The following is a 14,693-nucleotide window of genomic DNA, read 5'->3' on the forward strand; positions in this document are numbered from 1 at the left end:
CAAATATGTAAAGGTATGGCAACCATCTTAGGAGCTGTAAATTGTTTTCTTAGAATTATAAAGTCTGGCTTTGATCCTCTTACTACTAATATTGAGCACATTATGTAATCTTTTCTGATATTTTATTTTCTAATTCTAAAATTTAAATTTTTAATTTTTTTATGTAAATTAACTTCTGCCTGGTATGTTCAAATGTTCTAACTATCAATGATTCACTTTTATTACTAATAAAACTATTGTCCAATATGTTACATACTTCAACATTTATTACACTAATTTAAATTTTACTTTTTGTATATTTTGTACATTTTCTTGGATACAGTGACTGAATTGAGGGGAATTAGTTATATTTTTAACTAGCTACATCAGTTCAGTAGGTCAAATTCTTTCTCCTCACATCATCATTAATGAAGAGATCTCAGATATTTTACTGGGCTCTGATACTTTTTCTGATCCTCTCCCTCTTCCCACCCTTTACCCTCAAGTAGGCCTCAGTGTCTGTTGTTCTCCTCTTTGTGTCCATATGTTCTCCTCATTTAGCTCCTACTTATCAGTGAGAACATGCAATATTTGGATTTCTTTTTCTGCATTAGTTTGCTAAGGATAATGGCCTCCAGCTCCATCCACGTGAAAACTGGTGAGATTGTCCAGGCATTTAACTTGGTGTGTGTGTGTGTGTATTTTTTTCCAACTGTCAAAACTTGACTGCCCATATAACATTTCTTCTTGTATAGCCCATATTTCCCATTTCCACATGTCATCATCCTTTATGCCTGCTCAAGAATCATAAGATTTCTTTTATCCCAAACTGGAGCCCTTCCCTCTAAGCTTCCTCTTTGGTCTCAGAAATCTTTAAGCCCCTGACTCTGCAATTGCTTCCCTTTCTTTAGGTTATAGAGAGGGATAGGAGAACTTTATGCCGAAAAAAACTAGACCAGGAATGGACATCCATCATGGCTGTAAGGAGGTAGACACAGAGAGGTAACTTATATTGTCTCCTGCCTTGACATCAGGTAAAACTAATTAATAGCAAAAAAATATATATATGTGTGTGTGTGTATGTGTGTGTGTGTGTGTATATATGTGTATATATATATATGTTTTACTTTGATATTAGAAATGTCAATGTTCATATACTCTGTTTTTTTAAAAAAACTTTTATATTAGGTTCAGGGATAGGTGTGCTGGTTTGTTCTATAGGTATACTCAAGTCACGAGTGTTTGCTATGCAGATTATTTTCTCACCCAGGTACTAAACCTAGTACTCGATAGTTACTTTTTTCTGATCCTCTCCCTCTTCTCACCCTTTACCCTCAGGTAGGCCTCAGTGTCTGTTGTTCTCTTCTTTGTGTCCATGTGTTCTCCTCATTTAGCTCCTACTTATCAGTGAGAACATGCAATATTTGGATTTCTGTTTCTGCATTAGTCGGCTAAGGATAATGGCCTCCAGCTCCATCCATGTTCCTGCAAAGGACATCATCTCATTCATTTTTATGGCTGCATAGATAATATGCTTTATGTATTTTATATTTGTAACTTTGTCAAGTAATATATTCTGTGTAGAATAAATTCTTGGTAAGTTTTGATGATAATGATGAAAATGAAAATAATATAGTTTACTTTTTAAGCTGATTGCTTGCTTTTTTATTTAGGTAGGCTTAATGTTGTTCTTTCTTCTTATAATTCTGATTCCATTTTTTTCTATTATATTTAACCTTTTACCATCCATTCATAACATCTCTTCTTCTTATTCTCATCTCCACAGTTAAAAAAGTAGAATTTTAAAATTATATGTTTATGTGCATTTATTTAGATTAATAGCATCTTTAAAAATGCCTATTTCTCTTATCTCTGATTGTCTTTCCAGAATTCATCCATGTAATGTCTTCACCATAGAAAGCACTTTGTTCACCCTCTCTAGTTAGACCCACCCAGCACCCTTGAGGAGAGCAGAATCGTACTATTCTCATCTGACTGTTGACAAAGCAGGAAAGTTAAGAAATATACGTTCGTACAGACTGGGGTTGCAGAGACTGAATTCAGGCCTTCCGCCCTACTTTTCAGTGGTATCCCTATTACATCAAGGAGTTCCTTTTGAATTATACTGCAAAGTTTCCCAGTATTACATTGTCAGGAGCTGTGTAAAAGAAGCTAGTCACTAAAGAGCACATACGTTAGGGTTTTGTATGAAACCTATATAAAATTCTACAAAAAGGCAGAACTATAGTTTGCATACTGGTAGATCACTGGGTGTGCCTAGCTGCAGAAGTTGGATCAGGTATTGCCTGGAAGGGGCATAGGGGACTTTTTGAAGTGATGGGTGTGTTCTAAACTTTGACTGTGGTAATAGGTCGACATTCCTCAAAAACACTGGGCCACACACTTAAAATGAATAAAAACATTTGTATGTTTACTATAGCTCAATAGAGCTTAAAAGATAAATATTTTCAGGAGGCTGTTACCTCTGTATCAAGAATATAAATATAGGATATTGTTTAATATTTTCAATTTATTGTCCCTTGTGGTTAATCAATTAACATTTTCTTTTCTTTCTCTTTAGATTCCCTGGTAACTGGGTTACGGCTGAGCAGGTGGTTGTAAGTGCAGAGCCATGTGTTTTTCTCCCATCTGACCTGATGCACTAATCACTAGGGTACTGTTGTGTTATATGGAACATGCAATGAGGTCACATTTCCCCCTGGTAGAGAGTAAATAGCAAATAGACTTAGAAAAAATAGCTGGCATTTGATGTCTAATCCTTAAGATTAGTTTGTTACATAAGGCAAAAAAAAAAAAAAAGGCCAAATATATCTATTTCATCACAAAAGAATTTGACAAAAATTTTTGGTTGACAAATTTCTGTATGTCTAGTTATATTCATTTGAAAATAGGAAAGCCAGGGTACATGTGACAGTGGGTTGAAACAATGTGAAACAAAAAGGTTGTAAAAGAAAATAAATGAAGCTTGCATAAGCTTAAGTTCTTTTTCATTGTTCCTCTTCAATCAAAGCCTTGTAAATAACTTGTAACAAATATTTTCTCTCATTGAATACTATTTGGTCTTTGAAATTATTGTTGGTATTACTTAAAAAATTCTTATGAAAATGTATTAGTATATAACAGAGAGAAAAATAACACAATGAATCTTTATGAATCCAATATTCAGTTTCAACACAGTGAATATATTTTGCTCTAAGTCTATATCTACTCTTCATCCCATACCCAACCCTAGGTATTTCTTTAGTCCAATGTAGATAACCTATTATTGCATTTATAGATCCTTCAGTATGTATCTATAAGAAACTTTAAAAATAGTCACTTCAATATTTTTGTTATTCCTAAGGTAGATGGCTATGATTCTTTAGTGTTATGAGAAACACAGTATTCACAATTCCTCCAATATCTCATAGTGTTTTTAAATTAGAGTCAGTTTGTTTGAATCAGGAGAGTATACACATTGCAGTAAATTGGTATAGTTTTATTTTATTTTATTTTATTTTTTTACAATTTATTCAATAAAGAAACCCATGGCATTGACTCTGTATAATTTGGCATGTTTACGATTTTGCTTATTGATTTTGCTTATTGTGAAATGTAATCTTTTGTGACACTTAAGATGGTCTGCAGACCTCTTTATTTCCTGTGAAAAACTAGAGTGTGATCTAATAATTTATGTCCTACTTTTTAGTAAGAACACTTCATAGGAGGAGTTGTAAGCTTTCTGCTGTGTCACATCGATGGGAGATCATGTCTGGTTTTTATTCTCATTGTTATTACTGTGACTGATATAATAAGTTAGTCATTTTACTTTTTTAGTATCAATGTAAACATAATGAAACCAATACCATTGTTATTCCTGAAATTATGATTACTGAAAACATTTGAAGATGTCCTTGTCTAACACTTTTTTGCTTTCCACATTATTTTAAATTTTTTTCATATTTATATATATTTAATTATGGCAAAATATATACTACATAAAATTTACCATTTTAACCATTTTAAGTGTACAGAAAAATAGAAAACATTTCATAACTTGCATGTCCTCCTTGGTCAGGCATCATGCTAATCTCTGTATCATTCCAATTTTTGTATATGTGCTGCTAAAGCAACACCTTGCATTTCTTTTTGTCCTTAGGATGTATCTAAATTGTCTGTATTACAAAATTCCTGCATCGTAAAGTCTTATTTAATGATTCTTGATAGACTTTAAACATTTTTGTTGCAAATGTGTTTCACTATTTTGTCATTTGTCATTGTTGATCATAATATTTATTTGTCATAGATATTTTTGACAAGTTACCTAACTAAAATTAACTTTTATTGCTTCTATATGGTGAGTCACAGGTAAGACTTTTTTACCTACTTTTAGATTTATAGATGAATCCATACATGTTTTCTTCTAATATTTGTACATACAGTAAGAAGATAATTTTGTTTTCTTCATATAACTCTGCCATTATCCCAATACCACCTAGTATAAAGTACATTTTTTATTCACCGATTTCTGATGCAACATTTATGATATACTAAATTTGTATTTGCAAATGTGTCCATTTCCAGATGTGCTATTCTGGCCCATTCATGGTGTAATATCTTACTGTCTTAATTATAGAGATACATAATACATTTCATATAGGACATGGCCAGCATACCCTTTTCACAATTTTTACAATCATCCTATTTTTTGCTTGTTTGTCCATTCACATGAACTTTATAATAAACTCTTCTAGCTAAAAAATGGTGTTTATATTATAATTATATTACATTTAAAAATTGAAATTTTTTATTAATATTCACATGAAAAATTGTTTTATAGTTTCCTCTTTTGTGTGATTTTGATCAGGTTTTATAATCAATGTTATATTCACCTCATTATAAGAATTTTTGAAGTTTTGCTCCCTTTATGCTTTAAAATTGTTGAAGTTGTACTAGGATTATCTTTAAAGTTCTTTAAAGTAATTCACTTGTGAAATCATTTGAAGCTTAAGTCAAATCATTTTACCGCAATATGTGTTGGTTTTGGATGCCTGGGAAAAGCTTTTCAGAGGCATGGTATTCATTTTCAATAGGAAGAGGTCATTCTTATTTTATTTCAGAAAAGTTTTATTAAATTGCAGTTTTTCATATTTATGCTTTGCTCTCGCTTTTGTTTTCATTTTTGTCTTTTAACCCATACATTAGAACCATTTTCCCTATCTTTTTTTTTCTTTCAGTTCCTCCCTCATTTATGTGTTTCTTTATTTTTGCTTGATTTTAATTTCAATTTTTCTATTTTCTATTATCACTTTTACCATATTATTTAGAATATGCATTAACTTTCATTATCTATTTAGTTTTATCTTAACTTTTGAAATTTATTTCTACATCATTTCTGAACTCTCTCAGAGTTCAGAAGTTCCTTAGTGACATAATTTAAAATTTTTTTTCTAGTTCTTATTTATTCTTTTATTCATAAATTAATTTCACTGCTTATTTTGAAATATTAAGCTAGTCTTCCTGCCAAAAAATGTTAAGTGGGAAGGTCATGTTATTTTGGTATGTCTTTGCTGTTTGAAAATAGTTTATTTTGCTCATAATTTTCTTTTTACCCGGATTGAGTTTGTATGGAATTCATCCACATCCTGTTGTATTCTAAATATTTACACGAGATGGGTTGTTTTAAAGTATTTTTCAAATTAAATTACCCAGCATGGGAATGTGCCAGGATAACTTTCATAGCTTTATGACTCCAGAGCTTTCTATAGTGAAGTATCAACAAGTTAGTTCAAGTGCTGAGAACCTTCTTGATTTCCCTCTTCTTCATTAAAATCAATATTTTCTGTCTCTCTTTCTATGTTTCTCTCTTGTTAGAATGTTTTTCTTGCTGAATTTGTGTTCTATTCCTAACAGTTTCTCTTTAGCATGGGCTTTGCCCTGGAAGAAACCTTCTTTGGCTGGTTGATTTTAAACTTCCATGACATCCAGACAATCTCAGCACTAACACTCTGGAGTCCCCTCAAACTCCCCTTGAAATGGAGAGAGCAAAGCCTCCTCTACTGTTGTTTAGCTATTTTCCTCAGATTGTTACATCTGACTTATACTCCATAGTGTCTTCTCTTGCTGTCTGAATGAATCATTTTTAGCAGTTTCTGGGTATACCAACATCAGAGCTGCCAGAAATTATTTTATTTATCTTCTTTCTAGTTTCTCGCACACTGTTAATTATATACAAAGGTGTTGTTTATGTTGGTAGTTTGGCACAGATCAATGGAATTTTGAAATTTTATTGCTACCTCTTTACCTACTTTTGTTTAAAATAATTTTGATGTTTTACTTATTAACTTATTTCTTTCTTAACATATTATTCCCGGTGTCTGTTTTCTTGGGAAACTCAGGAAGACTTAAATGCACTGCTACTCCACAAAGCAGTAGTTTTTTGGTTACTATTTCTTTTATTAAAAAAGAAAACCAAAAACCATTACTCTTTTCTCTTTTAGTCAGGGCTTTCTGAATCTAGTGGTAAAATATGCTTAATAATTGAAATAACTATATCTAGAATTTATCCAGAGTTTCTGCACTAATTATGGTACTTTTGTGAATGTGCTGTGTTTCTAAAATAAATCCTGAAATCTAAAATCTAAGTGATAAAACACAATAAAAGAATGGTTTTTCAAACAACCCCATCAAAAACTGGGTGAAGGATATGAACAGACACTTCTCATAAGAAGACATTTATGCGACCAACACACATATGAAAAAAAGCTCATCATCACTGGTCATTAGAAAAATGTAAATAGAAATCACAATGAGATACCATCTCACATCAGTTAGAATGCCGACAATTAAAAATTCAGGAAACAACAAATGCTAGAAAGAATGTGGAGAAATGACGCTTTTACACTGTTGGTGGAGTGTAAATTAGTTCAACCATTGTGGAAGACAGTGTGGCAATTCCTCGAGGACCTAGAACCAGTAATACCATTTGACCCAGCAATTCCATTACTGGGTATATAACCAAAGGATTACAAATCATTCTATTATAATGACACATACACACGTATGTTTATTGCAGCACTATTCACAATAGCAAAGACTTGGAACCAACCCAAATGCCCATCAATGGTAGACTGGGTAAAGAAGATGTGGCACATATATACCATGGATCACTAGGCAGTCATAAAAAAGGGATGAGTTCATGTCCTTTGCAGGGACATGAATGAAGCTGGAAACCATTGTTCTTAGCAAACTAACACAGGATCAGAAAACCAAACAGCACGTGTTCTCACTCATAAGTGAGAGTTGAATAATTAGAACACACGGACACAGGGAAGGGAACATCACACACTGGAGCTTGTTGGGGGGTGGGGACTTGGGGGAGGCATAGCATTAGGAGAAATACCTAATGTAGTTGACAGGTTGATGAGTGCAGCAAACCAGCATGGAATGTGTATACCTATATAACAAACCTGCACATTCTGCACATGTATCCCAGAACTTACAGTATAATAAAAAAAATTACAAACACACAGAAAAGTAAAAATATATGACAAACCACTCTTTTGTACACCATCCATCTAGATATACAAGTTGTTAACGTGTTTCTAAAAAAAGCAATCACTGAGTTGTATACTTTTGAATGGTGAATTATATCTCAATTAAAAAAAAAGAATGGTTTTTATTCAGATGTAGTCCAATGCTGCTTGGTTGATTACTTCTAACTAGTGACTCAAGAATTTTCTTGTCATATCAAGAGCTTCAAAGAGAAGAGTTCTTATGAGAATTTTACAGAGACTTTTATTATATTATTTCTGCTCATATCTTTTATTATATTATTTCTGCTCATATCTCTTTGCCAGATTGGCACAAATCCTAAAGCCAGTATATTAGTCTGTTCTCACACTGCTATTAAAAACATACCCAAGATTGGGTAACTTATAAAGGAAAGAGGTTTAATTGACTCTCAGTTCCACGTGGCTGGGGAGGCCTCAAAATCATGGCAGAAGGTGAATGAGGAGCAAATTCACATCGTACCTGGTAACAGGCAAGAGAGCTTGTGCAGAGGCACTCCCATTCATAAAACCAGCAGATCTCGTGAGGCTTAGTCACTACCACAAGAACAGTATGGGGAAAACTGCCCCCATGATTTAATTATCTCCACATGGTCCAGCCTTTGACATGTGAGGAGTATTACAATTCAAGGTGAGATTTCAGTGGGGACACAGCCAAACTATATCAACAAGAAATTAGAAAATATGGGTGATGTTTCATAAGCAATAAATACCTATCCCATATTCTTTCCTCCTAGTTAACAAATTTCACTTTTATTCCATGCACAGATTTGACTGCATTACACTTAGACAATATTCAACTTCTCTTCAAGGAAGCATCTGTGCCATGAAATTTTGGAATTACAAGAAAAGCAGGCCCCAGCACTGTCCATGCAGATGCTGTTTTACTTATTCTATCCACTTAGTAACTAACTAACTAAGTAATAATAATAATAATAACAACAACAATAGAAAGTTTATATAAACACTTCAAACAGACATTGGGAAATTAACAATGCAGTTGAGAGTCCTTGAGAGAAGAGAAGCACATAAAATGAACCATCAGGCTTGCACTCTGGCTTTCTCTCTAGGAGCACTTCCAAAATCACAGTGCAGGTAAATAGAATTTAAACAGAAAGTGGCAATATCACTGATATGGTTTGACTGTGTTCCCACCCAAATTTCAACTTGAATTGTATCTCCCAGAATTGCTACATGTGGGAGGGACCCAGGGGGAGGTAATTGAATCATGGAGGTCTTTCCCATCCTATTCTCATGATAGTAAGTCTCATGAGATCTGATGGATTTATCAGGGGTTTCTGCTTATGCTTCTTCCTCATTTTTTCTTGTCACCACCATGTAAGAAGTGCCTGTTGCCTCCTGTCTTGATTCTGAGGCCTACTCAGTCATGTGGAACCATATGTCCAATTAAGCCTTTTTTCCTTCCCAGTCTCAGGTATATCTTTATCAGCAGTGTGAAAATGGACTAACACAGTGAATGTGTACCAGGAGTGGGGGATTGCTGAAAAGATACCTGAAAATGTGGAAGCTATTTAGGACCTGGGTAACAGGGAAAGGTTGGATCAGTTTCAAAGGCTCAGAAGAAGACCAGAAAATGTGGGAAAATTTGGAACTTTGTTGGGACTTTTGGAATAGCTTTGCCTAAACCATTGATACTGATATGGACAATAAGGTCCAGGCTGAGGTGGTCTCAGATGGAGATGAGGAACTTCCTGAGAACTGGAGTGAAGGTGGCTCGTGTTATGTTTTAGCACAGAGACAGACAGCATTTTGCCCCTGTCATAGAGATTTGTGGAACTTTGAACTTGAGAGAGGTGATTTAGGGTATCTGTCAGGAGAAATTTCTAAGCAGCAAAACAATCAAAAGGTGACTTGGCTTCTGTTAAAGGCATTCATAAAAGTTTGGAAAATTTGCAGCCTGACTCTGTGATCAAAAAGAAAAATCAATTTTCTGGGGATAAATTAAAGCTGGATGCAGAAATTTGCATAAGCATCAAGGAACCTAATGTTAATCCCCAAGACCATGGGGAAAATGTCTCCAGGCCCTGTCAGAGACCTTCATGGCCCTACCATCGCAAGCGCAGAGACCCAGAAGGACAAGGGGTTTCATGGGCCAGGCCCAGGGTCCCCATGCTGTGTGCAGCCTAGGGACTTTATGTTCTTTGTCCCAGCTGCTCCAGCCATGGCTGAAAGGGGCCAACAGACAGCTTAGGCTGCAGCTTCAGAGGGTGGAAGCCCTAAACCCAGGCACCTTCCATGTGGTGGTGAACCTGCAGGTGCACAGAAGTCAAGAATTGAGGTTTGGGAACCTCCACCTAGATTTCTGAAGATTTATGTAAATGCCTGGATGCCCAGGCAAAAGTTTGCTACAGGGATGGTGCCCTCATCTAAAACCTCTGCTAGGGCAGTGCAGAAGGGAAATGTGGGGTCAGAGCCCCCATACAGAGTCCCTACTGGGGCACTATCTAGTGGAGCTGTGAGAAGAAGGCCTACCCCAGAATAGTAGATCCACTGACAGCTTACACTGTGCACCTGGAAAAGCTGCATATATTCAATACCAGCCTATGAAAGCAGCTTGGAGGTAGGCTGTACCCTCCAAATCACAGAGGTGGAGCTGCCCAAAACCATGGGAACCCACCTCTTGTATCAACGTGACCCAGATGTGAGGCAGGAAGTCAAAGGAGATCTTTTTGGAGCTTTAAAATTTGACTACCCTGCTGAATTTTGGACTTGCATTGGCCCTGTAACCCCTTTGTTTTGACCAATTTCTCCCATTTAAAATCACTGTATTTACCCAATACCTGTACCGTCATTTTATCTAGGATGTAACTAGCTTGCTTTTGAATTTAGAGGCTCATAGGCAGAAGGGACTTGCCTTGTGTCAGATGAGACTTTGGACTGTGGACTTTTGGGTTAATGCTGAAATGAGTTAAGACTTTGGTGAACTGTTGGAAAGGCGTGATTGGTTTTGAAATGTAAGGTTATGAGATTGAGAGAGGCCAGAGGCAGAATGCTATGGTTTGGCTGTCCCCCCACCCAAATCTCAACTTGAATTGTATCTCCCAGAATTCCCACATGTTGTTGGAGGGACCCAGGAGGTGGTAATTGAATCATGGGGGCTGGTATTTCTCGTGCTATTTTCATGATAGTTAATAAGTGTCATGAGATCTGATGAGTTTATCAAGCATTTCCGCTTTTGCTTCTTCCTCATTTTTCTCTTGCCACTGCCATGTAAGAAGTGACTTTCACCTCATACTGTACTGCCCCAGCCATGTGGAACTGTAAGTCCAATTAAACCTCTTTTTCTTCCCCATCTCAGGTATGTCTTTATGAGTAGCGTGAAAATGAATGAATACAATCACTGGCTAGAAAAAAGTGAAATTGTATTCATTGCTGCCTTTCTGACTTGAGTTTCAGGAGTCAAAGAGAAAATCATTATGAAGAAGGAGCCACAAAACTCTATAAAATACTGTATATTTGGTTCACTAGTTTGGATGATGTTTGATAAGCAATAAATATGTCATATTCCTCTTTTCTAGTTACTTTCCTTCTAGTGGATGCAAAACTCTACAAAGATACTGGAATTCAAGCTCAGCAAAAAAATAAGCTATTTTAGTGAAACCCAGGACTTCTGTTAAAGGAAAACCATGCTGTAAAATGAAGAAAAAGATCCTAGGCTTAAGATCCATGCCCTACAAATATACCTAGGAGATGGAGAAGGCAATGTAATCCAGTGTCTCTATAATGTCTCATAACCAATAGGTGAGATAAGATATAAAATCACCAGTCATATGACTAAACAGGAATGAATTATATGTAACAAAGAGATACAGTAGTCTATAAACAGAGCAGACCCAGAGATGATATAATTATTATAGCTGTTCTATAAGGACTTCAAACCATGGATATCTATAAACGGTAGAAAAAGAGAAAAGGGAAAACAATGGGGATTAAATAGATGGAGAAAATTAATAGAATGTGTATATATTTTATATAAAGAAGAGTTAAGTGGGTCTCATGAATGTGATAAATAGTAGACCATACATTGCCTAGAACATGTATTGAACTCAGAAATACAGTTTTAGAAAAATACACAAACTAAAACAGAGAGAGAAAAAAGAGTAGACACATAAAACACACAAAGCATAAGAGATATGCAGAACATGGTAAAAAAAAAAAAAAAAAAAAAGGTGACAGGGAGGGTGGTTCTCAGAGGAGAATGCAGAGTTAGAAAAAAAAAAAACTGGAAAAAATGATGGTGAATGACTTCCCATGTCAGTTGAAAGATATTGCCAGTGAATTCAAGTAGGAAAAATACAAAGAAAAAAATACCTAGGTGTATTATAATCAAATAGCTGAAAATCAAAGACCAAGTGATGATATTAAAAGAAGCTGGAGGGGAAAAGTGATGTATAGCATTTAATGAAAAAGTTGTATAACTGACAACTGAGATCTTAACGGAAAATGGAAGTCAGGAAATAATAAAAGGATATCTAAACTAAATTCAATTAGCCCAGAAGCCTAGGAAAAACAATTTGTTGGATATATTCCCTCTTACCCCCAACCAGCCACCCCCATGTGCCTGATCTCCATATGGAGTATGGCAAGGAAGGTTCAGAAAATATATGGGAAAACAAAAACATGAATTATCTGTATTGTAGGAAATAATAATATTGGCAGGTGAAATAGTTACCTGGTGTTTTATTTAGTCAAAGAGATCATGGGTCAATCAATTTCAATTTTTTTTTTTTTGAGATGAAGTCTCTCTCTGTTGCCTAGGCTGGAGTGCCGTAGCGTGATCTCCACTTGCCTCAACCTCTGCCTCCTGGATTCAAGTGATTCTCTTGCCTCAGCCTCCCCAGTAGCTGTGATTACAGGCACGCACCACTGCACCCAGCTAATTTTTTGTATTTTTAGTAGAGACAGGGTTTCTCCATGTTGGCCAGGCTGGTCTTAAACTCGTGACTTCAGGTAATCCACCCACCTCAGCCTCCCAAAGTGCTAGGATTACAGGCATGAACCACCATGCCCAGCCAGTTTCTATTGTTTTTAAGTCACATGGAAAACTACCACATTACCTTTATTCTCAATTCCTTCACTAATTTTTAATTAGTTATCCTTCATTGTACAACATGTGTTTTAATAATACTCCTTGAATTCCACTTTTATTAAATGAAACAAAATACCTTCCTCTATGTACTCACTGTCTATCCTATAGTATAAAAACATAAGATGTAGTTCATGTCATTCAGTAGCTTACTGTCTTATATATGTTTTAAGATTCAATGTATATAAAAGTGAAAAACAAGATGATAAACGCCTACATTATAAATTATTCAGAGCAAATAGTGTATCTGCAAAACACTATAAAAAAAAGAAGAAAAATGTAAATAAGTAGAATTTAGGATGAAGCTTGGATATGAAGAACGGATAGGAAGAATTTCAGCTTATGAAGGAGAGAAGATGGGTTTCAGCAAGGAAGCAAGTTGAGAAATGTTATACTAGGCAAGTACACTGTACACAGAATGACGATATCAACTCTAGAGAAAAGTCCATACTTGGGAGTAGTGTCTAAGTGGGAGATAAAAATAATGCAGAGAAATGAAAAAAAAGAAAAGAGAGAATAAAATTTAAATCTGCTTAGGAAGACAACTAGGAGCTGTTGTAGATTTTTTGAACACTAACAGAATGAAAGGACATTAATTCAGAGATCATGTTCAAGATAAATTAGAGTACAAGAAAGAAAGAAAATAGTCACAGAAAAGATTCAAGAGGAGAGTCTGATAGTTATTTTAGAAAACTGGTTAGAGAAGCCAGACGTACTATGTTAAGGGCCTAAATAAATGCCACTGACCTAGGAGGATCAGCTAAATTTTCTGTGTTTCCCTTAAAATCCTGATTTCTCTATTGCAGTTTAATTTCTTTCTTTCATCTCAGTTAACATTACAAACACTGGCATCTATTTCAGGAAACTTTTCACTGATAATAAAAAAATTCTGCCTAACCTTGGAGGACTTTGCATAAACTTTGATTCCTAAAAGCACTTAACATCCTTGGCATATATTTATAATTCTCACTACTAAGATTCAGTATTGAGAAAATGCCAAATTTGAAATTTTCAGCTATAATACCTTTAATTTCCAAGCTGTATTAATTTTGCTGACTGAAGTAGCTTTCTTTTCACCTCATGATTGTGTCTTTTCTTGAGACTACTCTGGCTAGCATGTATTTCTGAGATAGGTGAAATCTATGTTCTTATACTTTTCCTTTCAATTTTGCCTTTCTCAAGCAATAGTTCTCTTTTAGAAAATGCACCCTCTTTATATACGGATTTCAAGGGTACCTCTTAGGGCATAATTGATTTTGAGGACTCCTCGGCCTGATGCTTCTATTTAGATTGAAATTTATGGAAGTAATTTGAGATGTCACTCAAATTGCAATATCAGTATTATATGGCAATTCTTTTCTTTGAGCAACAACACTGAAAATCTATTATCTTTAATAAAGGAAATGATTGTTTTTGAAGATACTTTTATTTTTAAATAAAACATTATAGAATATGTGCTTTTTTCCATAAAATATAAGTTTCTAATGCACAATCCTTTGAGCTATTGATGCAGATTCAGCCCAGAAAAACAAAACAGGGAACAGGCAAGGTTGAACTGAAAGACACTGAATATCCCGAGTGTATTCATTAAGAGTCACTCAAATTTGCAGAATCATGATAATTGATCAGTATTGAGAAAAATGAGATGATTGAAGATTGTTTAGAATATTTTTTACAAATAGAACATTTTGGAGGTGGTTTGTTTTAAGATGTAAAGTTCTGATAATTCCTTGAATCAGAGCTAACTGGGGATTCATTCTTTTTAAAATCCCTATCTGCTGCTGCAAACCCAGTCTATGTAAATAGTTACTTACAAATAGTTACATGGCAACCTGTATTGCATTTTCATAGTAAATTCCTAGGTTAGTTGTTTTCCACTAGTATGTACTATCCTTGCTAAAAATATTATAAATGCTTCTAATACCATTTTTTCAAAGAAAACTTGGAACTAATTTTCAGCTGTATCAGTTTTATAAATATAAATTGTAATTAATATAACTGAATGTAAATTAATATAAATTGCATATTTAATTTTT

At 34.7% G+C, this 14,693-nt stretch overlaps 1 non-coding gene across 1 annotated transcript; it reads right to left on the reverse strand.

The window, feature by feature from the left end:
* Positions 1 to 4,013: 4,013 nt before the first annotated feature.
* LOC123574230 (U6 spliceosomal RNA) lies at positions 4,014 to 4,115 on the reverse strand. Its single transcript, XR_006699120.2, has one exon. It is a non-coding gene; the product is annotated as a U6 spliceosomal RNA (small nuclear RNA).
* Between the last annotated feature and the right edge of the window lie 10,578 nt (positions 4,116 to 14,693).

Source organism: Macaca fascicularis, chromosome 6, assembly GCF_037993035.2.
Source record: "Macaca fascicularis isolate 582-1 chromosome 6, T2T-MFA8v1.1".
NCBI classification, from domain to species: Eukaryota; Metazoa; Chordata; class Mammalia; order Primates; family Cercopithecidae; genus Macaca; species Macaca fascicularis.